Raw genomic sequence first — 27,031 nt, forward strand, 5'->3', positions numbered from 1 at the left:
TCTACCTCCTGAGTTCAAAAGCATAAGTATAACTCACTCTTTGAGGCTGCTTAAGTAAAGGTTATCCATCCATGATCTTCACTGACACTCCTGCACCAACCAAATGTTCAAGTATTGATGGGATAGTCTTCCTATTAACTGTGAATAGACAACAAATTTTTCTTTTGTTGGTGTGGATGTGCTGGGGTTTTTAGGATGTGTACATATGTGTTAAACTAAATAAATACATTTTGTAAAACCTCCAGTAAAAGTCAAAGTATTTACTCAACGTCTTTAGTCAGGTATAAGTGAAAAAGCACAGGCTCTGAAATGTGCTTAAAGAAGGTCAAAAGTAGTAGTGTTCTCTGGATTTTTGTGAAAAGCTAACTGAAAGCCATGCTAGATTAATATACTAATAACATAATATCATGACCAGGTTTGAGTTTGCCTCTACACCTAAGCAGAAGAATAAGTGCAGGCAGGTGTTAAAGTGGGATTGAGCAGGTGGAAGAAGCTGAAGATCAGTTAGTGGCTGATCAGTGCTGAGGTTTACTGCTCCTGGAATGGTTTTACACAACTGTATTCAACTAGATTTAACCCATGAGTTCACACGTTATTTAGCTGATTTCCATTCCCCACTAGGCCACGCTGTTGGTATGAATGTAGAATTCAGTGGTTGAATCTCTGTATCATCAGCTTAAATTCAAATTCATCTCTGCTACACTTGATGTAATCTAACTAACCAGGAACACCACAGCCGCTCTACTCCAGTCCAACACATTGCTTTGATTTCTTCACAGTACGACAAGTTAAACTGTTTACCCTGCTCTAAAATACTGAGTGTTTGCATGCAACCTTTGAATGACACAAGGTTGCATGCATCAGTTTTGTTTTGAAGGACGTTACACAATATGAAAAATTACATCAGATACAGATCTGGTATGAGGACACTTTACATTTTAACAAAGCCCATTGAGCCTCTAAATGAAACCTCGCTGCTGCTGCTGCTTCTTCTTCTTCTTCTTCTTCTTCTTCTTCTTCTTCTTCTTCTTCTATCCAGTTCTGTCTTACATCTTATTTCATCTCTGTCTGAAGTTATCTCTCGTGTTTTTTTCCAGTACAGATACCTGAAAACTGTAATAAACTAGAGTGACAAAGTACTTAGAAGTAAATTAGATAAATCTGTTACAATGCATTATTTTTTCTCAAGAGATCAATATTTTTAGTGCATGATCTGAAGATATTTTTATTTGTGTTTATTTATTTATTTATTTATTTATTTATTTATTTTTTCAATTTATTTGAGTTAGGAACACAGTCATGCCAAAAATGATCGTCTGCAAAAATTTGATTTCTGGTATTTGCCAAAAAAAAATGATTGCAGGAATTTAAACTAATATAAATGACTTATTGGACTATAATCTGTCAAAAATATGTCAAACATATCGCTCATGAATGATATCATTTTGAGGCAGAAAGAACATTCCTCCCACAAGGTAGAAGCTGCAATCTGTTTTAGCAAAGTGACTTTTGTACATCCATCTGAGTAAAAAGTCTTATTGACATTAAAATGTATTTTTAAGCGAGATCTGGCAAAGAAGGCATCAAAAACAGAGACAAATCCAACATGGCAGTCATATAAACACAACAAGGGACCAAAAAGTGCTATAATGATTATAAGGTCAGTACAATAACGCAGTCACAAAAAAAACTTGCAGAACTGGTCATGTCTTTATTTTATATATTACCCTTCATATATCCTATTTACTACAGTCTACTTACCAATATAAGTAAATGTATTAAACATTAAAACACACACAGAGGGAGAGAGAGAGAGAGAAAGAGAGAAACATCGAAAATCACTTCTTGGGGACACCACCAAAAAAAGCCCTATTGTCTAGTTGTCCACTAGATGGCGCCAGAGTCAAGTACAAAGTCATTACAATGTAATTTGATTCGCGGTGGCTAAAGCGGAAGAAAAAAACAGAGGTCCCACTCCGCTCTTTTTCTTGGTACCGCAAAATTTGCACACATATTTTCTTTGCAACACACGAAAGGCGTTTTCGTGTGTTGCAAAGAAAATATGTTTTGTTTGAGCAAAACAAAAAAATTTTTATTTAGTTTCTAATGATTACATTCACACTTTAATGCAGGGAAATGCCTCGCAATAGACCATTTGTATAACCGTCTCTCTCTCCTGGGCAGCACATCTTTTCTATGCTATCTTTGCTCTGACTCCGCGCTCGCTGACACTTGTTGGGGGCTACATGTGTTCCTGTGTCTGAGCGGTTTGGGCTCTCAGGTTAGCCGGCAGACGAAGAGGCCAGCCCCGGGTGTACTGTAACATAGTGGTGAGTGACCGCTGTGAAGTTGTTTGTCCCTATTTGATAGCATGTGTAGCTCTTTTGTTTCCTCGCAAATGGCTGTGGTAAATGACTGCCGAGCACAAACATAAAGCGACTCACTCGTGTGGTCTACAGCGGTCTACTTTTTGCTGTTGTGCTGCAGGTTTGCTCAGCACGTACCCGCGTCCTGTATCCGAGCACAGCTGGGTAATATGAGGTTTTAATAGCAGAAACTAACGTAACTCATCTGTTATTACATTTGTCCTTTCTGGCCTGTTAACATTAGTTAGCATACTGTTCCGATTTGCTCGTGTTTACGGGCTGTAGGCGGATTCAAACTCGGACTGTTTGCTTGGAGAAAGAAAGCTCAGGAGGATTTAAGCTGAATTGAATTTGTGTTTGTTGGCGATCAGGCTTTGAAAACCTTCACTCAGCATCACAACTCTGTCCTAAAGGAGTCTTAAGCTGTGATTTGAAGGGGGGGGCAGGCATCGCCTCCTGTTTTACTCGGGCCCATGATCATTTCATTACATATGAACTGAAGTTGAGTGTGGATGTACACGCCCACATTTATCTGCCTTGGAGAGATTTTTCCTGGTGGCTGAGATACAGCCGGCTCCTTATCACACAGGTGAAGAGTAAACAAACCTTAACTCTGTTTAGTCTGTATGCATCACATATCTCTGATGACAGGCACCGCCGATAAATCAGCCATGCTCATTCAGACATATTATATCAGATCTGAACGCCAGGCTTTAAAAAGCGACCGCAGGAGTGACAGACATAGCAAACTGCCCCTAAGAACAGGCACCATAATCTGAGTTTGACCACCAGAGAGCACTGACAAGCTGGGGTTTTGTGTTAAGAGTGAAAAACGCTTTATTTATTTTTTATTTTATTTTTTCCCCTATCTAGAAACGTAAAGAAGTCTTTCTGATGTATTGGATCATTTTGAATTCCCTTCTGGTGTTGTATGAAAATATGACAGCAGTAAAAAGTAGAAAAAACTTTTTCTTTTTTAGATACATGTAACAGTCAACAGTCCACAGCCCTGGTAGGTGCAGATCTATCACAAGGACACCATCTGTCTTTAGTTTTTTACATGTGTTGAGAGACATCTGAGAAAGGAGGCGGATCGTTAGACCGCGGGAGAAGTTTTTATGAAGAAAGACGTGCCCTCTGGTCAGGCCTGGAATATTTGAAGATAAATATGAGGATGCTTTAACAGTGTAAGATATTACTCAAGTGTAAGTGATCTTTCTGTTTTTTATATGACAGCATGTGATAAAGCGCATGACTTGCTCAAAGTGAAATATATATACTGGAGATATGGGGCAGTGATGATGCTCATATTAACTATCGACAAGGTTTCAAATAACGAGTCTGTAAGCCTAAAAGTGAGACATTGTGTGTGATGACAGTTGAGAGTGGACCTGTTGATACAGTCCTCTCATGCACACAGCGCAGGCACCCATCCACCTTTTGCTCAAATTCGTTGTTTGAGCGGTGCGGCCAATCACAAGAATGCTGGGTGGCTTTGAAGGGAGAGAAGGTAAAGCTACTTGTTTTAGACAGCGGTGATTTTGAACTGTGAATATTGTAAAGCTGCTCTGGTTGAGTCCAATAGTACACAAATAGTGTTGAAGATGAGCATAATAGGTCTCCTTTGTATTTTTCTTAGGATTGTGCAGTGTTTAGTCCGCAGCGTCTTCTGTTTTAGTGGGCAACGCACCGCATGGTTCTTTGTAGCATGTGTATGAATGGGTACAGTGTAAAGTTCTCTGGTTCAAAGTGTTACAATGTACAATAGTGAAAATGGCAACTTGCAACTGAGCAGCTTTAATCAAGTGAAGTCTATGACAAGAGTCAGTACAGGCAGCGCTGCAGTCAAACCAGTTCTCACACTTGTGTGGGTCACTGACCCTAAATCATTAACTCACATGCACTCTAACAAACAAAGAATAGTACACTTATGGTTACAGACTTCGTGCTTGCATGTTGAATACGCTACATTCACTTCTGAACTGAACATGATTTATTGTGATAGAAAAATTCATGTATTCTGCGATTAGACTTCGATGACCCATCGTGGCAACACGAAATCCCAGCAGTGATAGGATTTAGGACAGGACCCACCCCCCCAGAGTCTAGGTGCTGCTGGTGGTGAAGATGAACTGAGGCTTTGATGGAGCTCTGGCTGAGGTGTCGGTGAGGTGGAGATGGAGAGGAGGTGGGTTGCATGCAAAGTGGAGGCTGATTGGCTCAAAGGAGGCAGACAAGGAAATGATTGGACTAGAGTAATGAAGTCTGTACTGAGATTGAAAGCGTGGGAAAGTGGTAGTGATGTAAAGAGCAGAAAAGCAGCCTAACACCCAGGAAAGCAGGCAGATGACTGATTACAGATCTTCCTAATAGAACTCACACATAAGCTTCATATAAACAGCTGCTGTTCTACTGGTAAAGTCGTCCTGCTATTAAATTGAAGTTTAAAAATTATATTTTCTGTCTTTCCTCAGGTGCTGGTAACTTTCAGATAAAGTTATTGGTGGATAAGGACTACCAGCATAAATTCATCTACCAGAAGTAGAAAGCTCACCTTGGTGAGTGGCATCCTTTTCATTACTTACCTGATTTGGGTTCAAAGTGATTGATAGTGTTGTCTCAGAGCTTTGGCTGGAATGTGTTTCCTGCCACAGTCCAAAGAAATGAATACGAGGCTGACTACGTATGAATTTCTAGGGAGCACAAGCACATTATAAGCCCAAAAAGAACAAACACTTGATGTTTCATAGGATCCAGCCCCCCTATAAGAAGATCCCCCGCCCCTCTGAATTGGATAAGCGGAAGAAAACGAATGACGTGTTTAACCGTCATACCAAAACAAGCAACACGGGGTCTCCACAGCTGGTAGCACCAGTGTGGTAGCTTCATGGAGGACACCATTCCTCCCCTAAGAGGAGGGTAGTGCTGGGATTCGAACTCAAATCGCCCCTTTACTAGAAAACCAACTAAGACTCAATGCCACACTTATCTTACCAAGTTAATGGTTGTAGTGTTGCTTTTATATATGTGTTGTAAAAAAGATTTGCTAGAAACAATTCAAACAGTCTGCTGCAGCACTGTTCTTCTCACGCTGCTATTTTGATCGTTCATTATTTTTTCACACCTGTTTCCCTTTGTGGTGAAGGAGGTGTCTCTTTCCTGTTCTAGACAACTTTTCAGCCAATCGGCGTTTGACCTTCGCACAACATCGTCTACGCTTGGCTGCATATTGTTGGGGTTTTTTGGAGGACTGCATACAAACTCATCTCAGTGGGTTGCATACCAAAGTCCTTCGCTCTGTGTAGTGAAAGGGACACAAGCACTGTACCACACGCTCTGCTTATAGCTGTGGTATTGCATTTGTTTTTTAAATGGATAGGTGGGCTTACATTATAAGCATATCAAACACTGTGTCCTTAAAGGCCAATCATCCATGTTTGAGTGATTTACAAATGAAAACATGTCGAAGCAGAAAGTTCACTGGTAAATTTTGAATAGAGCTTCAGTTAGGGATATATTATTTCATATTATTTTTCAGAACCGCATTAAGTTTGCTGTGCTTGTGTGTAACTGAGCAGTAATTCAGGCAGCTCCTTTTTCCAACAATGTCTTTTTTTAAAGCTGGCAAAACCTCATTATTTATAGTATCAGTTAAAGAGGCTCCAGCTTCATAAGGAGAAAGAATAGCGTCTGTTAGTAGAAAACCATTGAGCAGCACCGTGGTTGACAGTGTGGTCTCAGAGCATGCAGTGTAACCTATTTCCCATGCTAGGTTTACTGGGTGTTGGTATGAATTTCTGTTAAGTGTTTGCACTCTAACAGAAAGTTCATGAGACGAAAGCACCCTGTAAACCCAAAGGCTGTTAAAAGATGATGAATATCAAAACAAAAGGCAATGGAGCCCTAGACTAACTTTTCCACCAGCAATAGTCTTAACAGCGCTTTTAGTTGGTTGTAGCAGCTCATGGTTGGGCCACAGACACTTTTTTGTACAATATTAATTCATGACCCAACATGCTGGTGCCTTGTAATAACTTTAGTGCAACTTACAGTGTATAGGCAACATTGTCTGTACACACAGCAACTTAGCATTCCCATTGTGTTAATTCGGTTGCGTGTACTGCACTTCATTGTTAGCTGCCTAGTCACTCCCTGCTTGCACTTTCATTATCAGTGTTGTCTGAGTTGGAACTTCTCGTTAGCTGTTCCTCCCCCCTCTTACTTGTCATTTTTATTTTTAAGATACAGTAAAAAATATATGTGATGTATTTTTTGTATTTGGCAGTTGATCATACACAAATTAAAATCATATACACATTACTAGAAATAAAAAAAAATATGTATGTAGCATGCAGGATGAGAAGAGTAGACATGCTCTCTGTGATGGGCAACTGACATGTAGAAATCCAGCCAGCTATGACAGCATGGTAACACTTGTGAGCTGGTCGTTTGATTTTCTTTGGCTCGTTTTCTCTAACATGATGAGCACAGTGTGGGAAACAATGTCTGCGCTTGTCCTTCGGTTTTCCCAGGAGGGATAGCTAGGATTGTTGGCATTCCTCATTTAAACCAAGGATGCAGCTACACTGCAGCTCACTGAGCTCAATACTGCTGTCAGGATGTAAACAGGTCAAATTACAGGCGGGAAGCTCATTTATAAATATTGAGATCACAAGGGCTGGAACACTTTTGAGTGCAGTATTATGCAATTCGCTGATTTACAACCCAGATCACTGCAGTCACATGCCAAGAAACCTAAAGACTGAAGCTAAAACAGTGTATCCACGATGTCCCGTGAAGAAGAAATGTCAAGACACATGCTTCATCAAATATGCTTGAAGCAGCACAGCACCTGCACACAATATCCCAGCATCCAAGTTCACCCCTCTTCACACAGAGCTCTGCAGTTGTTCTCCTGTGGCTGCGCTCTGCTCCACATGAGTGCGGCTGAGATCAAACTTGATCATTCCGACTCTGCTTTATGGTTCGCACAGACGCGGTGGTGACAAGTGAGAACATGATGTGCCGTCCGCTGGTGTCAGGTGAAGCTCTGCGCCCGGCACCCTACCCATGCGTTCACAGGTGGAGTCTAGTGTTTGTTTAATACTTTTAAAAAAACTCTGTTGTTCCTGTTCTTCGTATTTAGGATGTCACATTTAGATTTCTAGCTGCAGTAACTCACAGAGATGGCAGTGTGATGCAAACCGAAACCTAATTTTACAAGAACCCTCTGAGAGATCTTTGACTGATGTTACTGCCTCAACATGCAAGCCAGACCTTTTTTATTACAGCCCCTGTGTCATCACAGGCTGAATGGATCTGCTTCTGTTTTTCACTGTGGCATGAAGATTGTTGTAACAGTAAAAACAATAATAAATCCATCTTTATCTTTGCCATTTCCTGCAAATAAAGATGTGCATGAGGCAGATGAATTAAATCTGTTAACACCTGAAATGAAGCACAGAAAACAGCTCGGTGATTTATTCTAATTATTTAATACCACGCAGTCTTATGCTTTGCATACATAGCACAACATGGAAACTAGGTGTTGCTCACAGTGAACCGAGTGCTGATGTTTGTGAATGAATACCAAAACCTACCCATGTATGGTAACACTGTGACATTCATGTAGAAGTACACCAATATAGAAACAGGAACTGGATGATAAACGTAATGAAATGAGTTTCATTAAAGGATCCTGGAGTCCTTCATCCACTGAGGTCTTGATTTGTGTCAGATAATCAAACCACCACTCTAATGGACACAATTAAGCGTTTGGGTACAGGAGTTCACATCATCTTAAGATTTTGATGTGAAAACGCATCTGTTGCCATGTTACAGAAAGCAGTTAAAGCAGCCTTTTATGTTTCGAGAGGTTACGAGAATGAAAGGCGCCCGACGTCTCTCTCTCGTGCGTGTCACAGAGTAATTTTGTGTGTCAGAGATGACAGTGCTGACACCTGGCCTCCCAATTGGTTCGATGCGGATCTCTGACCTGTGAGTCATCGCGGCGCTGCGCTGAGTGCCTGTCTGTTGTGTTAGATCATAAGCACTGTTGGCATTAAACGTAATAATAGATTTTAGTGAAATTGAGAGTGTGAAATGGTTTACTATAATAGAGCTGCAGTCTCTCAAACATACTTACTGTAAGTGTATATGCTGATTTCAGACTGTTGTATTAAAGCGGGGCAGAGGGAGATTGTTTGCCTTTACGACATGACATAGCACTTTACAGCTTAATCCTCTTGGCAGACACAAATAACTGTTAATTTAATTGTTTGGCGAGTGGAGGTATGAGGATATGCACGGTGTCCTTCAGAAAGCTACATCCCTCTGTGTCTCGTGTTGAAATGTCACCTGTACACACCAGCTGTCTGTTATATTTAACCTCTCTGCTCTGTGTATGTGTTTCTCTGTATATCTGTCAGTCTGCCATAACTTTTCTCTCTGTTAGCTAGAGATGACCAATTGCCAGCGTCTTAGCAGTGTTGTGATGGGCTTCACAAGATCCTACATAAAAACATTTTCATGTCAAAATGACAAAAAAAGAGGATTTCATTTGTCCCTTTATAGCTCATGTAAAGCAGCTTTTTGTTTTAAATATTGGTAGTCATGATCTTTACAGTATTGTGTGCAAAAGTCTATAAAAGTCTACATTTTGCTTCCAAGGAGCCAGACTTTTGCCAGTTTTTTGAAGTGGCTTTCTTTTTTTCTTTTTTTTGGGTTTTGGGTTTTTTGGTCACCCGTGTGTACACCTGTGAGCATGGACGCGCTTGTTTTTTTAAAAGGTTCCTTCATGTAATGATCTGCTAGAGGGTGTGGGGGGGCCACAGCCCCGTCCTCCAGGGCATGAAGCAGGTATGGAGGAGATCAAAACTCCAGACATCCAGAGGCCCCCAGAACACAAGAGACCAAGGAAGACTAACAGAGGGGCAGCTGCACCACTGTCCCAGAAAGAGCTGAGGAGAGTCCCAGATGAGGGCTCACTCAGCAGCCGCGGAGCAGAAGCCAGGGGGGGTTGCAGTGACGCGCCTGTGAGCTCCGCCGGCAGCCAGCTGTGCCTGAGTGACCGAGCCCCAGGCCGAGAGGCTGGGGGCACCCCACCTCCGAAGTGGCCCGAGCGAGCCCCAGGCTCCAGGCCCCGATAAGCGGCCGCCAAGGAGTGAGCCGGTGTGTACCTGGATGCCCATCCCCAGACACAAAGAACCACCAACGCACCGACACCTGAGGGAGTCCGCCACTGGCAGGGGAAGTGGTGGTGGGGGAGATAGGCCTCCAAACCTTGGAGGGCCTAAGATGTCCCCAGAGAGGTGGCATCTGATACCCAACCTGACATATAGACACAGACATACAGGCACACACAGATACAAACATCCATTCCCACCCTCATGCTCTCATATGCACTTACTCCACACTCAACCAACATGGAGACAGACATAAAGAGACGCTGTACACACGATCACACTCCCCAAGCGTACTCTACGAACCGGGTCTAGGTACCCTTGCCCCTGGAGGGGGGAACTGCACCCAGACCCAGGTGGTGTTACCCTTTTCCCTGCGGTGGGGAGAGGCAGACCGCCCCGACTCCGCAGCAGCAGGGAGGCCCCACACTCCAGACTGCAGTCGGACGGCCAACTCCTCCTCCTAGCCCCCCCGCTCCAGCAGGCCGCAGAGAACGGGGGTGAGAGAAGACTCCAAACCTCCCTCCACCCGCTCATTGTAGTGTTGATGCATGTGTGTTTTAAGGTGCAATTAAAACCCAGGAGGGCATGGAGCTACCTGCCAGAGAGCAGCAGGTAAGCGCATGGTCCCTCCTGCTAGCCCTCAATGTCTACGTGTATTTAAAATTGAGAGGTGGGCAACGACTCCAGGGGTGAGGTGTACACCCTGATGGTCTTTTGGAAGTGGCTTTCAACAATTGCTCCCCGGGCTTTGTGAAGTTTTCTTTGGACATCAGCTGCTTTTTCACTCATTTTCAGCCCTTATTGGGGAGCTTTTTGTCAAAAACATTCCTTACTGTTAAAGTCAAAACAATTACTTCCAAATTGTTGGTGTTAAAAGTGGTTTTAGATACTGTTAAATCACAGGGTGCACTTATTTTTTGCATACTAGGTCTGCGTCTTAGCTAGGGATGGGTATTGATAAGATTTTCACGATTCCGATTCCATTTTCGATTCTGTTTAACTGTCACAAACTGAAAGCAGGGACTCAAGCGCAGAGCAGGTTGACGTATCAGAACACGATTTATTTACACACCAGTGCAATACTATATACAGTGACGGGGAAAGTCCAGGGTTCCAGGGGATTAGGGGAAGGCTCTGTCTCTCTCTCTCACGCTCGCTCACGTCCTCACATCCGACTCACACACGTCCGTACCGCGGGGAGGTCACAGGTCCGGGAAGATAAACTGGAATAGGGAAGGGAGAAATCACTCACAAATCACGAAGGTAGGGCGTAAAGGTATAAGACCAAAAGAAAGACTAACGTCAGTAGCTCAATCATCCAGCGATGAGAGGATCTGTGACCCAGCCTCAAATAGTAGATGGGTAATCAGCTGATCGCCATCAGCTGATCGCCAACAGCTGTGTGAGCCAAGGGTGGGAGCCAGCTGTGAGCTCCGCCCAGGCAGAGAGGTAGGGGAGAGAAAAAGCAAAACACAAGTGTAGCCTTGTGAGGCCGGCTGGGCAGGCACAGGGACCATGACATTAACGATTCGATTCTTTATCGATTCTCTTATCGATTCTTTTTAAAAAAGGAGAACACTAAGGTCGATTAGCTTAGAACTTTGTTTTATATATTCTCTTTGAACGAGATAGAAATTTAGGAGTAACATAACCTTACAAACCCAACAGTGAGATCTTAAGAGATCCAGCCTACGGCTCTTCAATGGGGTGTCACAAGAATATCCAGTAATGTCCCTGCCTACAATTAAACACATTCACTTACCATCTGCTGTGGCAAATGGGTTCAAGCCTTTGACCACAAACTTAGTCACTGCGCGGCGACATTCGTCTATCCTGGCCTGACAGGAGACGCTACCGGTAGACTGCAGTGAGAACTGCCAGCGAGCGCCAGCCAGACTCTGTCTGTCTCTCTCATCATGGTCACCTAAATGCACAGTAATGGCAGGTTTTGTATTAAGGCAGATTGCGCAAACATAATATGCACTGTTAGTTGATTATTTACCTGCCGCATTAACGGGAGAGGACGTGCAAACATTACCACTGCTGCTGGGTTGAGATTCACGAGTCCGGAGCGGAATTAAAAACACGACATTCATTTAAGTTTATCGCGTGTTTTGTGAGCAAATGCTTTTGCATATTCGTAGTGTTTCCTCCCTTAAATGAAATATCTACTTTGCAAGTATTGCAAGTTGCCCTGTTGTCATCCGTTCTCGTAAAGTATAACCAAACTTTTGAGCGTTTGAGCCGCCATGTTTCCTGCCAGGTAAATGACGCTCCGCAACATGGCGACTGGAATCGATAAGGGAATCGTTTGCAAAAATGGCAAACAATTCCAAGGAATTGAAACAGTGGGAACCGGTTCTCAACAAGAACCGGTTTTCGATACCCATCCCTAGTCTTAGCTTTGTTTTCTTATTTCCCAATATGTAGCACCTTTGAACTGCAAAAGGGTGTACTTTGTTTTTCACAACTCTACGTCTATGACCTGCCTAAGTAAGGTGTATGTAGGAAGCACTGAATATTACATAGGTGAAACTACACAAAGCTAAACCAAAACCATTGACAGGCATCCACACTGGTGATGCTAAAAAGCAAGATAAGAGTCAGGCAGTTACTGACAGCTGAACTGCTAAAAACTGTACGTGCTACTGTAACACTTTAGCAGCCACAAAGTTACACCGCAGTGCTGAGGCCAGGCAGATTGTCAGAAGTGATGGCATCACTGAGAGGACTTGCTAAGCCTCACTGACAGGCTTTGGCTTCACACTCTGACTGGCCAGGAGTCAATGGGCATGCCCTGAATTAGTGCAGGGCTTTCCCACCATCGAGAGTGCTGTGGTGGCTGGAAGGCCTGTCACTGGCAGGCAAGTGTAAAGATCAGGGTATGTGCCTTATAGTTAGAGGGATTTGTAGCGACTATAGTGGACTATAGAGAATGAGATTATGCTCCATTTTCTAATGCACACATGTGCTACAATCAAAAACTGTCTTCTGAAATAAAGACATTTAAAGGGAACTGGTGTGTCATTGTCCTGGCTTCCTCCCCTCAGCTGGTCACAGCTGATGGCTATGCCGCCCTGAGCCTGGTTCTGCTGGAGGTTTCTTCCTGTTAAAAGGGAGTTTTTCCTTTCTACTGTCACCAAGTGCTTGTTCGTGTGCGGTTGTGTCATTATTGAGGCTTTCTCTGTATTATTGTAGGGTCCGTAAATTACAATATAAAGCACCTTGCGGTGACTGTTGTGATTTAGTGGTGTATGAATAAAATAAAATAGCACTGAAGTGAAATATTTTTTTCATTTTGCTTAGTTTGCCTGTGTTTGTGAGGTTGTCTAATGGTTGAATGATGCTTAAGGAGGCATAGTAACACTTAAGGAAATCTTGTGAAAAACTACTGGAGGAAAACTGAACCACACAAAAAACAAAAGGTCAGAACTCAGCAGTATTATTTTTATTATTTATAATTACCCTAAAATGAATTTTTAGAAAGTTTTGTAACTAGTACAGGTGAATAAACCACACATCCACACACATGTGTAGCCCACATTCTCTTTATATAATGCTCCAGTTTGCCACCCAGCATTCAGCAGAGGAGAAGTAGGATGAAAGATTGCCGGAGCGACAGTTATATGAGGTAAACGTTCACGAGTGGGCTGCAAATCATGACAGCCGGTCTGCTGCGAGTATGGGAGGGTGAGAGGAAGAGTGAATAAGAGGAGGGGGTTACATGTGGGAGTGTACCACATCAAATATGGTAGGGAGACAACACGTTGCAGCCGCAGCCCAGTTTTATTGAGCAGATGAGCGAATGAGCAAGCAAGCGCGTCTCGTCCAGACACCCACACTGCCTGGGCTGGTGTCCTAGGAGATTAGCAATACATTGTTACGTCTTTCTCTGCATTATGTAGTTTTAAATGCCATTTTATTTTTTATTTTACATTCAGTCCTTAAAGTCTTGTTTGCTACGCAGGGTTATTCCTGTTTAGCACACTTGCATCATGTTGTGTACCCACCACTGTTGGGGTGCAGGGCCAGCCTGTGCATGACGCCTGCTTGTGTAGGTAGGATAATTTAAAGATTTGAAGACAAAGCACAAAAGGTAAACGTTTAATTTGAAGTTTGTCATTCAGAATGAGTACAACGGATCATTACAGAAGGTTTTAGAGACAGAAAATGCAAGTCATGTCCCTTAATACAACACTATGAGAAATCTATCCAGAACAGTGTCCCATATGCCATCTCATCTGCACTATGGATTTGCTTTGGGGCCAGCAATTTGTAATTGATTTTCATAAAGTGCACCACTCACTGCCTGATTTCAATATGGCTGGGATCCCTGTGCCCATCAAACCACAACCACAGCCTGCCGCAGCGCAAAAGCACAAACAGCATGAGCTCAGCTTCACCACATTAAAATGAAGCAAAGCAGGTCAGATAAACATGCATAAGTTCAATTACATGCCTTTCTTGTTCAGCTGTCAGTGATGTTTGGTCATTTATAGGAATGCTTTATCCTCACAGATATATTAGAAAAATAGAGCTCGGGAGGATGCTTGCTGCTAATAAAATGTAAATCTCTTGCAACGTAGTCTTTCTGTTCATTAAACACAATTGCTCGAATTTGATTTGAATACACACACAGAGGAGATTTCAGTGGCTGATCCCTATGACTGTTGTACTGATTACACCTGAATCTGCTCCTTTCCCTCACCTACCAAATGCATAGAACATGTTGCCATGGTACCAGAGAAAGGCTGAGGTCTTGCGGTTGTCACATTTTGTTCAAAGACAACCTTAGCTCCCCACACTTATGTGTGTGTGTGTGTCTGTATCTAAATTATTTTACTTCCTTTGTGCCTCCTTTCCATGACTTTCCAGATGGAAAGCATGCACCTGCAGGTGTGTGTGTGTTCGTGTTTACATATCTTTGTGGGGACCAAAAATTGGACGTTTATTGTATTTGTGGGGACCAACAGACCTTATGGGGACAAATCCCAGTCCCCACGAGTTTGAAAGCATTTTTCAAACTCAAAATGTGATTTTAGTGTCAGGGTGACGGTTAGGTTCAGGCTAAGGGTTAGGATTATTCATTCATTTTCCATAGGGTAAGCGACTAGTTAAAGCATTATGTCAATTAGATGTCCCCACAAAGATATGAAAACACAGTGTGTGTGTGTGTGTGTTGGGTGGGGGGTTCTAAAAGCCACTCCATCACAGGCTTTTAGAAACTGGAAAAAAGAAAAAACAACTTCACAAAACCCAAAATGGATGAAATTAGAAAGCCACACTGCTATCTATAACGGTTAATGGCCCATTACGGTGAGCTCGTATTAGCCTGCTTAAATGGCTGCGTGATGATGTAATGGCATTGAATACCATCTCCTGAAAACCAAAACTGGCCTTCGTCATGGATTTTTCATGCTATTATTAGTTTTGTTTCAGCGCTTTCCTCTTTTTCCCTGACTAACTTTGTTATTGAGCCAGAAGTTACATTCCATATACGGACATCAGACAGGCCAACTACCAGGTCATTAATGTTTGTTTTAGTCACAAATGGTGTGTGAAATATGCTCAAGCCCTGGACAGCTACGTGCTACATATGTTTGTGTGTGCAAGAGAGCGGTCAAGCAAGAGTGAGAACGTGAGTGTGCGTAAACACTGGTGGTTCTGCTTTCACTCATAGGCCTATTAACATTGCTCTGAGCCAAACCAGAGCTCACAAAGCCAGGGCAAATAATGCCACATGATTCAAAGACGTCAGTGGATTGAAGGAACTGTTATGGGAATGTGTTTTGATGGATTGACTGTTATCTGTATACAAATGTGTTCTCAGATCTTTATTTCTCTTTTCTCTCCCTGCTTACTGTTTGGTTGGAAGGTGATGTGATAAAGTTATATTATTACATTATGCGTCTCTTTTTTCACAGAAAAGATCAGAGAAATGTTTTCTCTGACATCAGCAAGTCTATTTTGAGATGTTTATCGAGAAGCTCCCTAATATTATTACCCAACACTAAAAAGTGTTATCACATGATGTGCTATGTCTTTATTTGTCTTCCAAACTGCAAATCCTTCCCACTGAATAACTATTCTGGGAAAGACACTGCAGCAACACTTCATGTTTGGAGTTACAGTTGGAGCTGTTACGGAGGCCCTTTCACTCGACTCTTCCCACAGCGTAGAGCAATGATACTGCGCCATCATCATCACTGAACGATAATTATTATTTTATTTTCTCATTAATCTCACTTTTATTTCCTGTCACAATCCCTATTATTGCCAAGTGAGGGATCAGATTTATCTTAATTCGGTGCAGATATTCCCCCCATTATAATTTGGATAAAGTATTAATATTGCAGTATATTGTGTTGGCTGCTTCTTACTCATATATACTGGTGGCAACGTATTTTGTTTTGGTCCCTATGCATTAGGAACACGTGAATAGAAGTTAAGTAAGTTGTTTGCAGGGGCAGCAGGGGAAAATAATATACATTTACTGAAAGCATTTCTAAAATAGATAACGGCACACACAACCCAATTCCAAAAAATGTTTAAATCACTTTTACCTAGCTGAACGCAGACATGTTTACAAAGCTAAATAAGACAAATCAGCTAAAGCTATCCAACACTCTCAAATGAACACAAGCCAACAGCGGGCCTCATTTCAGTTGTTTAAGTGAGAAGATGATGTAACTTCATGTAGTTTTGGGGGAAATTATAAAATGTAACAAAAATTTTGCATTGAATAAAGATTCATTTTTTTTAATATGATGTCAGTTTTAGGTCTTACAAAGAAAGAATTTGAATTGAAAAAATCAGCATTAGTATGTCACACTCAAAGCTAAAAAACATTCAGACCTCTTCTCCTAAACCAAGGTCAAGGCTCTAAAACACAAAAACCTGCATTAACAGGCTCATTACTTATTCTCAGCAGATTAGACATGGAACTCTATCATCTCCAGACAACTGACAACGAGCCAACAATAGCAACAGCTAGTTGGCAGCTACAACAGCTAATTAGCTAACGTTACACCAGCTAATGTTAGGTTTGAGTATCCTAAAAATAACTTTTCCTTTGATAAATAGTTTGTTTATATTTTCACATTGTATCAGAGTTTATTTGTTAAGTGTCAGATTCCAACAACATTAGATCCCCTTGAAGAAAGCTTCACTAACTCCGGCTAACAGCAGCTAACTCCGGCTAACAGCAGCTAACAGTGGTACAAACAGTAGCGCGTAGCAACAGAAATATTCAGGATATGCTCAACAACTCACTCATATTACTGTCATCAGACGGAAGTGATATTCACTGAATCATCAACTTGTATCAGTAATAATTCAGTTGAGTGCAATCTGCAGTTTACTGGCGTTAAGCAGTGAGACTTTACACACTGATAGATTAGGTTTTAAAACATTTATTTTTGAGAAATATTTATTCTAGATTTATAGAAAACACACACTCATCATCACCACCGCCAATAATGCACTGTATCAGGTATCACAGAATAGATGTTTTGCAGTACTGTTGTCATTATGAGCACCTTATCATCATAGTTTCATATTGTGAGATTTTACTTCTCATTATTTTGTAAAATAAAGCCCCAAAAGCAGCCGATATAGCTTTATATTTTATACATGTCATTTGGTGAACCAGACTTTCTGCTATTCGGTTGCCATGTAGCTACAGTGCCTGTGTACTGGGCTCTGAGCTCTGCCAAAACACAGGTGACCTGCAGCTCAATAATGTTTCCTGTGTAGATACAGATAGTTGGCTCATGTTGCTGCTGCTCTGCAAACACACAGCTAATGCTCAGCAAGTCATGGAGATTCAGTTATACTGTTTCAACATTTCTACATGACTGACAATAAAAACAATTTATTTTTCCATAATTCATAAGGTAATGCAAAGCGCTGGCTATATGTGAGAAAAGAAAGGGAGCAAATCTGTGCGTCTGCGTAAAAAAAAAAGAAAAAAGAAAAATTCTTCCTTTGTTGTGTAATGATGAATATGCTCTTTTGCTTCCACTGACACACAAACACCCTCTCACACACATGCAGAGTTGTCAGTTTGCCTGCAGAGTTTGTGGCTACCACACTGTGCTGTGCCAAAATTGTGTTGTTTGAGAAAGCCTGGGGAGAGAGGACAGGAACCTCAGGAGCTGTTCTGTTCCCTCAGCCGCTGCAACACGGAAGGTAGCTTTCCTCACACTTTCCCCTGCAGCCGCCCAACAGGAAAAAGCTTTAATGGCATCAGCTCTCATTGTTGAAGCTGAGACAAACACTTTGCGCTTGCAAAGAGAAGGTCATGCAGCTCGGTGTCCAAAAACGATGCCTGGAATTGAAGGGTAGTTATTATAAGATGGCTCATCTCTGTGGTAAAAAGGATAATAATGAACCGAAGTCCTGCATTGTCATTTTTTTCAGTCTCCATTCACTCCTCATTGCACGTTGTACTCAGACAGTCTTTGACGTCTTAAAAAAAAAAAAATTTCTATTCTTTTCTCATTTTTCTTTTAATAATCTGGAGGCTTAATGACAGTTTAGACAGATAGATTGTTGATCAGCTTTCAAGTAATCAGCACACAGCTGGGCCTGTCCTTACTTTTAGATTTAGAAGGATTTGCTGTTCAAAAATAAGATTTCAGCTTTGGTATTCTTCCAGTTTTTTTCTTCTAAATATATCAGACCTAGTGACCAAGCTTAATTCCAATAATTCCAAGTTAATTTGACTATTTCCTTCTGAAATGTACAGTAGTTATATTAGATTTTCCCCCCAGAAAACGGGAGCTCTGTGCATAAACAAGCGCCTGCAAACCTCAACTAAAGCAAGAAAAGTGGGCCTGAATTTCTTCACAACAGTGTGAGACTGACAGAGTCCTACTAAAGATTACTTTGAGTTATTGAAGCTACAAGCTGCTGAATCATGGGATGCACTTGGTTTTCACCTAGCTATGTGCACTCACATGAAAACCTTATTTTCACAAGAATATTGTACGATAGTGTTGGTGTACAGATAATAAATCATATTAATGAATGGGTGTCGTGGTGGGCTAATAGGCTTCTGATGACTCTTAGTTTTGTTTAACTATTTTCAGAATCAGAATCAGAAAGGGGTTTATTGCCAAATGTTGAGCAGGTTTACAACATTAGGAAATTGCTGCGGTGCTTCAGTGCAAACATAGTGTCATAAATAGCACTTAAATAGACATGAAAAAATAAAAGTAGGGATAAGAATTAAAAGTGCTACGTAGAAAGATATGTGCATGAGCTATACATGAGATATATACATGAGAATAAGAATTAAGAGTGCTACGTAGAAAGATATATACATGAGTGCAGGTGGTGATCAGTGCCAAAACATGGAATGATGCAGTGACACAGCGTAGGGTCATGTGTTAGTAGCGGGAACAGTCATATGGTTATTCTTCATGTGTCCAACAGCAGAGGGGAAGAAACTGTTCTTATGGCGAGAGGTTCTGGTGTGAATGGACCGGAGCCTCCTGCCTGAGGGGAGCAGGTCAAACAGACTGTGTCCAGGGTGAGAAGGGTCAGCTGAGATCCGAGCTGCACGCCGCAATGTCCTGGAGGTGTACAGATCCTGCAGAGATGGGAGTCTGCAGCCAATCACCTTCTCAGCAGAGCGCACAACACGCTGCAGTCTCTGTTTGTCCCTGATAGTGGCTCCAGCGTACCACACGGTGATGGAGGAGGTGAGGATGGACTCGATGATTGCAGTGTAGAACTGCATCATCGTCCGTGTTGGCAGGTTGAATTTCTTCAGCTGCCTCAGGAAGTACATCCTCTGCTGGGCTTTCTTGATGACGGAGGTGATGGTGGGCTCCCACTTCAGGTCCTGGGTGATGGTGGTACCCAGGAAGCGGAATGAGTCCACAGAGGTGATGGGGGTGTCAGTCAGGATGATGGGGGGGAGTGGGGCTGTGTGCTTCCTGAAGTCCACAATAATCTCCACTGTCTTCTGGGCATTCAGCACCAGGTTTTTGTGGCTGCACCCTGTTTTTTTGCAGATCTGACCAAGCCTGTGCTCTAAAATCAAGACGTTACCCTGTACACTCAGAAGAAGACACTAAAGGTTAGCACAAAAAAACAAAACAGTAGCCACTGGTTTCTTTCCACATTAATATTATCACACCTCCAACATGAAAGAGTGATAAAGCAAACCAGGGTACACTGTGAACCTGTGGGGTAATCAGGAGGAACACATTGCTCACTCGTGTTTGTACCAACCTTTTCTCTGCATTTCAACCCTACAAATATAGATTTTTATAACAGGCAAAGAACACCGTGGCACACTAAGCCGATTAAGCTTTATTAAACTAAATGTTTCAGTGAGGTTTCTGTTTTTAAAAAAAAACAAAAGTTTTCATAATTACTGAGCAATCTATTGTTCAGTTTTCAAAGTAGTGCTGATAGTAGTGGCAGTTTGCGGCGCTTTCAGTCTTTTAAAATAAGATCTGATCGTTTTGATTCTACGGGTCACAGGCCAGGAACATAATTCTAGGTGTAACCCTGATCATTTTTTATCAAGCCCTGTTGACTTGGGTCAAAAGGCCATAGTGAAAGCAGTGTAACTGAAAAAGCTAAGTGAAAATACCATAGACTGTACATAATTTAGAGACATAGCCACCGGCATTTTCATCATCACGATTTAGGTGTTTTTAAACCTGTTGTGACAAGCGAGGGGTGGACCTGATTTTGAAAATGAGGAATACAGCAAGTTTTTCTACACTCAAGGGAGTCGCCCATCTGCTCACCACTTCAAAGAATTCAGGTTTAAGACATGTCTGTCTTTTATACAGGCTATGATTACCACATAGTATTTTCTGTGAGTACTTTGGTACACAAGTCATCTTGTGTTTGACCATATTGAAAGCTTTTAATGTGAAACTGCAGCAGGTATTCTCAGTTGGGAGTAGAAGTAACCTAGTGTGTGTGGGGTTTTTTTCTTTCTGGGAACATTGACACAGATACCCACAAAATATATAAATGTTCCAGTACTAACACTTGTTGAAATGAGCTACATCATTATAAAGAAGAGATTTCTCTTTCCGTTTCCTTGTGAAGATGGTTTGCTGTGTCCAGTCTGAATTGGTGAAATGTGGAGTTGTCACTCTGCGGCATGCATGAGCCCTGTTGTTTTTAGTCAGTGTTGATTCCCATGACTCCAAGATGAGCCAGAGGAAGCCCAGTGTGATTTCGACACAGTTCCCAGGCCCCCAGATCTCCCTCTGAACAAGGGCCGTTACAGTTACTCATAAGACACGGACAAATATGTGCATGTGTGTGTGTTAAAAGAGATAAATGGACCGAGCATCCTTTGGTCTTTGATCCACACATGTTCAGTCTTAGTTGTTAGCCACCCCCCCCCCCCCCCCCCCACACACACACACACAGACAGACATGTCTCTCACAGTTACAGACAGCTGCAGCTTGTCCATATAAGAGGTCTACTGCAAAAAACAAGGACAGCCAGCAACTGCGCCTCCCCCACTCATGCTTGAGGTCACTTGGAGTCAGTGGAACCTCTTCCGCTTCTGCTAATCTAAAATCTAAAAGGGGAGGTGGGGTGTCACTGAATTTTGATTTCAGTTTACAGATAATATTTTATCAATGGAAGCAATCACAGTTAGCTGTTTTGGGCAGGAACTCTTTTTGTGTATCTAAATTGAAAGTTTAGATACGCACATGTGAGAATTAAATGGGAAAGTGGATAACACTCTGTGCACGCTGCAGTGCAATCAGTCTGTTTACAGTGTTAGCTCTTTTTCATCAACCTTTTTGTGTTTGTCCAAAGTTGGGGAAAAAAATTCTGCGTGACTCACTGGAAGTTCTGGGTGAATAGAAATCAAAATGCCAAAATATCTTCTGCTGCTTTGAGCTTCCTTCTTGAATTTGATCAAGTCTGACATTTGATTGGAGAGCTGCATCTATCTGTTCCCTTCTCCCCAGCAGGCAGTCATCAGTATGTGAACCCAGCGGCTCTATTTCTGTAAGACTGTTGCAGTTGTGGGAGTGTTTGTATGCTGGGTCTTTACATATGTATTCATTGTGTTCGTGCTGGCTCTAAGTAATAGTGAGCAGGGGACCAGTGAGTGACTCATAGGGGAGGTGGTGATGTTGCTTTTTCTTGCTTCTGGCTCCCAACCTGCTGTGTTCTGATAAGAGAGAGACTGAGACAGTGGGCTCTGCTTAATCCTTTCTCTGCATCCAGCCTGCCATCTGCCATAAAAAACAATGGGATGGGACAGACTGGTCATCAGTCTTGTCTTCAGCCTTCTGAATCATTTAGGAAAGAGTGGGTTGTAATGCTATTGAGTAACTCTTGAGACACTTTGCCGATTGTATAACAAACCTTTCTTTCACTGAAAATTTCCCATTTCTTCACAGCCCACCTCTTTAGCTATAAATAGAATTAAATAAATCCATTCTGTAAGTAACAATCTTCTCATCTCTCTGGACTGTGAGGAAATATAGACACATTTGACTCATACACAATTAATATGATTAATGAATATGAGGAGAGAAGTACAGTCATTTTTCTGCTTCAGGTCAAATTAGAGTCTGTCGTGTGAACACAAGAGCTAGTTCCACTGCAGGGGAGCCCCATAGCTGAAGGGTCTGCCTCCCATTCAACTTCTGGAAACTCTAGGAGCCACAAGTGCTCTAGTTAGGCTTTAGTCACTTGGGGCAGGAAGCTGATTGGCAACCTCCAGTCACTAGGGAACGATACTGTGGCGGGGCATGACTTCCTGCACGGCATCCACAATCATGCCCCACTGATTTAAATATTGTACTGGGTCCTGTGTTTGTTGTTATTGGTTGTTTGTTATGTTGAGCAGCCTCCCACCGCACCCATCCCCACTCCTCGGGTGGGAGCGGCTTGTACCCGGCTTGTGCCTGCGCCTGTTCCTGCTACCCGTAGGAGGGCCACGGAGCAACCACTGGGTTCACCAACAGCTCACCCACCTGCTCAGCCAGAGCGAATGGCAACCTTGAGTTCTAATAAAGAGATGCTTGAAAGCATGAACGTGCACCCGGGTCTGCTGTGGGTTTGTTACAGATACGTATTCTCGGACCAGTTTGCGAATAGTTGCTGGCTATAACTGGGTGAATTGCTATGGTTGCTTGCAGATTGCTAACCAAGTGGAAACTTGAGAAATTGCAGTGTAAACCAGAAACGGAGACAGTTCACCTTCAAAGTAAAAGTTGCAGATGTTAAAAGATGTTGGTTTCAGTGGTATTGCACAACTTTTAGTTTGAAGCCCAGCTGTCTCAGTTTCTAGTTTCCATCAAACAGTTTCGCAACTGCTTAGCAAATGGTTGGCTAGTAGGGGTGCAACGATACTTGTATCGATATTGAACCGTTCGATACAGTGCTTTCGGTTCGGTACGCATATGTATCGAACAATACAAAATAAATTTTTAATTTATTTTATCAACTTTCCTTCTGATGATGCTGTCTGTGTTGAGCGCTCAGTGGATCTGCGCTCGACAGTGCAGCCTAGGCGGAGTAGTCGAACGCAGATTCACTGAGCGCAGGGCAAGCTAGCGAGACAGAAGCTAAGCTCGTGGCAAATTGAACCTCCCCCACCCTCATTCAGATCTGGCGTTTGGAACTATTTTGGTTTTCATGTGACGTATGACCCTGAAGGTAAGCGCGTCATGGACTAAAGTAAAACAGTATGTTGGATGTGCCACGCAATGCTCAATTACATGGGTGGGAGCTAGTGTGTTAGCGCAGTTAGCTCATTAACGTGTTGGCCATCCAGCCCCACGCACGGGGCGATCCGCGGTAGCTCATTAACGGAGATTTGCCGTGTTGTGGCGTTAACGTCATTTCAACAAGATTTACGCTGACAGCACTAGTGGGAACACAACGAATACGACTGCACATTTACACGGACATCATCCTAGTGCAAAGACAAGTGGAAGCCGACAAAAACAACAAGCACGCATGCTACAAACTTTACCCGAGTCATTTAGACAGCCGTTAGCACATGATTCTCCTTATGGGGACCTGATATGTTTAATATGCTGCTGAGAATATAGCCCAGAAGAAGCGTATAGTATAGCTTTTATTTTGGAAAGAGACATTTCTCTGTAATAAACTCTCTTTTCCAAAGATGAGTGATTCCTCAATCAGATACAGGGCTCGCAAAATCGCTAGCCCGACGTCCCGGTGCTAGCGATTTTTCCAGTCGGGCTACCAAAATCTATCTCTGCCCTGCCCGTCGGCCTATCATAGGAAGGAAAAATATATGTCAATGCTTTTGCATTCTTTCGGAAATGTAGCTGGGTAATTATGTCATTGGCATCGGTGAGCCACTGTCAATATGTGACATATTGAAATCCCGTTTGAATTTGCGCTTGTTTTTTGCTTTCACTACTGATTGGTGAGTGATGATAATTTGCGCACCAATTCCTCTGACATCGTCTTATCGATCGTTAGCTTACTATGCAAACATGACAAGTGAAATCTCCCGCAGCAAGCTTAAACATGTGAGAGGTTGATCGTGCAGAGAATCACTGAGCTTATGTGAGTGCGTGTGTAAAAGCAGCAGGATATATATTTTAGTTCTGCTGAGCCAAATAAGACAGGTCAGGGTGAAGAAGTGACAGCCAAAGAAAAGCTTACCACAAAACGGAAAAGTTATGACAAATCAGACTATAAGGCAAAAAGAAAGTGCAGCTTTATGGTTTCATGGACAAAATAATTTCTGTGGCTGCAATATGACGAGCTATATAACCAGAGCTGCACATAAGTGGTCCGCAGATGCGCATTCGCTGTCAAAATAAAAGACGCGCACAAGATATGAAGTTGCAACGCGTGTTTGCGTACATAAGATTTTCAGGAGGAGGACAGACATTTGTTTAGAACTCCAAAGAAATGTCAGAAGGAGTCCGAACCACAAAAGAAGCACGTATTCTCGGAAAAGTAGTTGCAGGAGGTGAGCTGGCTTCAAACAAATGATGAACGCACAGAGATGTGTTGCGGAATGTGCCGTGAAAATTTAATAAATGACAAATTAAAAAGGCATGAATATTTTTTTTGTATCGAAAAAATATCGAACCGTGACACCAAAGTATCGAACCGAACCGAACCGTGAATTTTGTGTATCGTTGCACCCCTATTGGCTAGTGTTTGCAGACAAGTCGATGTCTTCCATGTAGACCACAGGGAACTGTGCCAAATCTGCTACTGACCAAAGATGATAAAATCATATTGATTGACATGCAGTTTAAGCTGATGAACGTTTCAGTTCTCATTTGGTTGGTTGCCATATTTTCATAGTTTCTACAGAATGGAAAGAAAAGAGAATTATAACCTTACTCTGGCTGTGATTACTGATACAGTATTTCCATGTGATACCACCCATTTATTTACTTGATTAGCTTAAATTAGTTAATATGTTTGTGTATTTGTAGTAGTTTATTACTTAGTGACATCTGAAATGAGCAAAATTAGACCTATTAATTGTAACATTTTTCTGTCTACATTTCCTGATACATTTATAGCCACTCTGACAACAATTTGTTGAAACGTCTATTGCTCCCAATGTCTCATTCATGGAAATTACAAATGAAAGGGTGACATGTTGTTCTTAACACCCAGCTCCTCATAGTAATGTTAATGTTACAGTTTAGCTGAATTGTGCCCAAATGCAGGCTCACACAGCAGCTAGCATGGCTATAACTACTTTCATTTGTTGCCTAGTGACACTGCTCTATTCCCAGTTTGCCTTTTTCCTGTGTGTTATCATCTGTATGTACTCACTTGTTCACTGTGTTCTACTGTCTGACTGTCAGTGTCCACATGTAGGGTCTGCTCCCAGTCCAATACCTGTCATCATATAAACAACGTCTGCAAAAGAAATAACAGCCTTAATGCGATGAATCATTTCAATGTTGCAGCTAATCAATCTCAAAGACATGTATTTATGTTTTTATCTCTTTCAAGTTCTTTTTAACTTTGTGCACAAATCATTTTCTCCTTCAACTGATGTTTTATATTAAATGAATATGCATTACCGTATGTGTTTTGTTGCACTACACAGACCTCTGAGATGCTGTCGTCATGTGCTTTGGCAAACAGTGTGATATGTTGGATTAGCCTGTTCAGCGAGGCGCATCAGTCTGCCCTCCCCTTGTGTTGCAGTTGCATAACACACAAGGAAGAGATTTGCTTTTGATTAGTGGTTCTACTGAGTGTAGTGAGATTTGTGAATTGAACGTATGGCTATAAGAACAGCTTTGTGTATATACTTTATATGCCAGACTCCCTGACTCCAACTGCTATAGGGTGAAGGAGGATTTGCAGTCAAGTGACCTCCTTGCGGGTTTCTTTTCATTTTTTTACAGGTTATTTTTCCCAATGGGATTTTCTGCATGACTGCACATTTATATGGTTGGTGGTGGGCATGTGGATGTCTTCTGTCTCCTCTTAGGACAGTGCATTGTTACATTCATAACCATATGGTGTGTGGGAGATGATTTCACTTCCCTCTCTGCCAGCCAGGTTTCTGCTGATTCCCATACGTGTGTGTTGCAGTTGGAACTTGCACAGAAATGCAAGACTTGCAATTGTGCAATGCCACATTATCTGTAATACCAATTAACAGTATCTGACATGCAGTGACAGAAATGCTTCATGCTGTTCCAAGCAGTTCTTGATAAGGATGGAGCAACAGTTCATGCGAAATCAGCATTTATTTACCCCTATGCTAGAATTTCACAAGAAATCCTAAAAGAAAACAATAATATTTTCCTTATTTCATGTCGTACAAATGTGAGATCATAATATTGAATGTTAATTTTAAACAAGGGCAAAGTTCATATCAGGATATGTGAAAGTAATTCTTATCAAGCAAAATCTTTTCATTTTTTTTCTGCTCCAAGTTCTGTTTGACAGGGTTTACACCCTGTCCTCAATGCCAGCCCATTGTTATATATGGTTAGTAGATAATGTTCTTAACTGCCAGCTAGATTGCAGAGTGTCCCGGAACCTTCTTGCTAAACGCTCTCTAATGCTTTTATTAATATTACTGGTATATTTTAATTATAAAATGGGCCATTTTGCAGCCATAGGTCTCTGTCTTTATGCTATTGGATCGCTACTACTCACATTGCGTGCATCCCAAGCTTTAATCGCAATATCTCACTGTAAAGGTTAGTGCAGAAATAGTACCACAGTCAGAATAAAATTTACTGTTTTGTTGTCCTTTGTTATAAACTTTGTTTTAAAATGATTTCACACCACATCAAATGTTCAGGACACCAAGTGCACTGACAGATTTTTCTACAATAATCAATGTTCTCTCTGTTATTGGTAGCACAGAAATAGACCTGTAATATAGTGCGTAATCAAACACTAATGCCCCAGTACAACTCAAAACCTTGTTGACAATCATGGGCCTGCCTCAGCTGACCTGCTGATTATCCATTTTATAAGCTGTTGTTATGTAATAC

At 41.9% G+C, this 27,031-nt stretch overlaps 1 protein-coding gene across 2 annotated transcripts in view; it reads left to right on the top strand.

Annotated features, from left to right (window-relative positions):
• Positions 1-2,221: 2,221 nt before the first annotated feature.
• ncalda (neurocalcin delta a) overlaps positions 2,222-27,031 on the top strand; it is a 66,471-nt gene continuing 41,661 nt past the window's right edge. Inside the window, exons 1-2 of one of the 2 annotated variants that reach the window (XM_085290655.1) lie at positions 2,222-2,330; positions 4,841-4,924. The gene's annotated coding sequence lies outside the window, so the exon portion shown is untranslated. The remainder of the gene's footprint in view (positions 2,331-4,840; positions 4,925-27,031) is intronic. The other variant, XM_085290656.1, reaches the window with a different exon arrangement.

The sequence above is a fragment of the Mchenga conophoros genome, linkage group LG11 (assembly GCF_057382185.1).
Source record: "Mchenga conophoros isolate Kocher_MC1m ecotype Shallow Benthic linkage group LG11, M_conophoros_male_GT1.1, whole genome shotgun sequence".
Lineage (NCBI taxonomy): Eukaryota > Metazoa > Chordata > Actinopteri > Cichliformes > Cichlidae > Mchenga > Mchenga conophoros.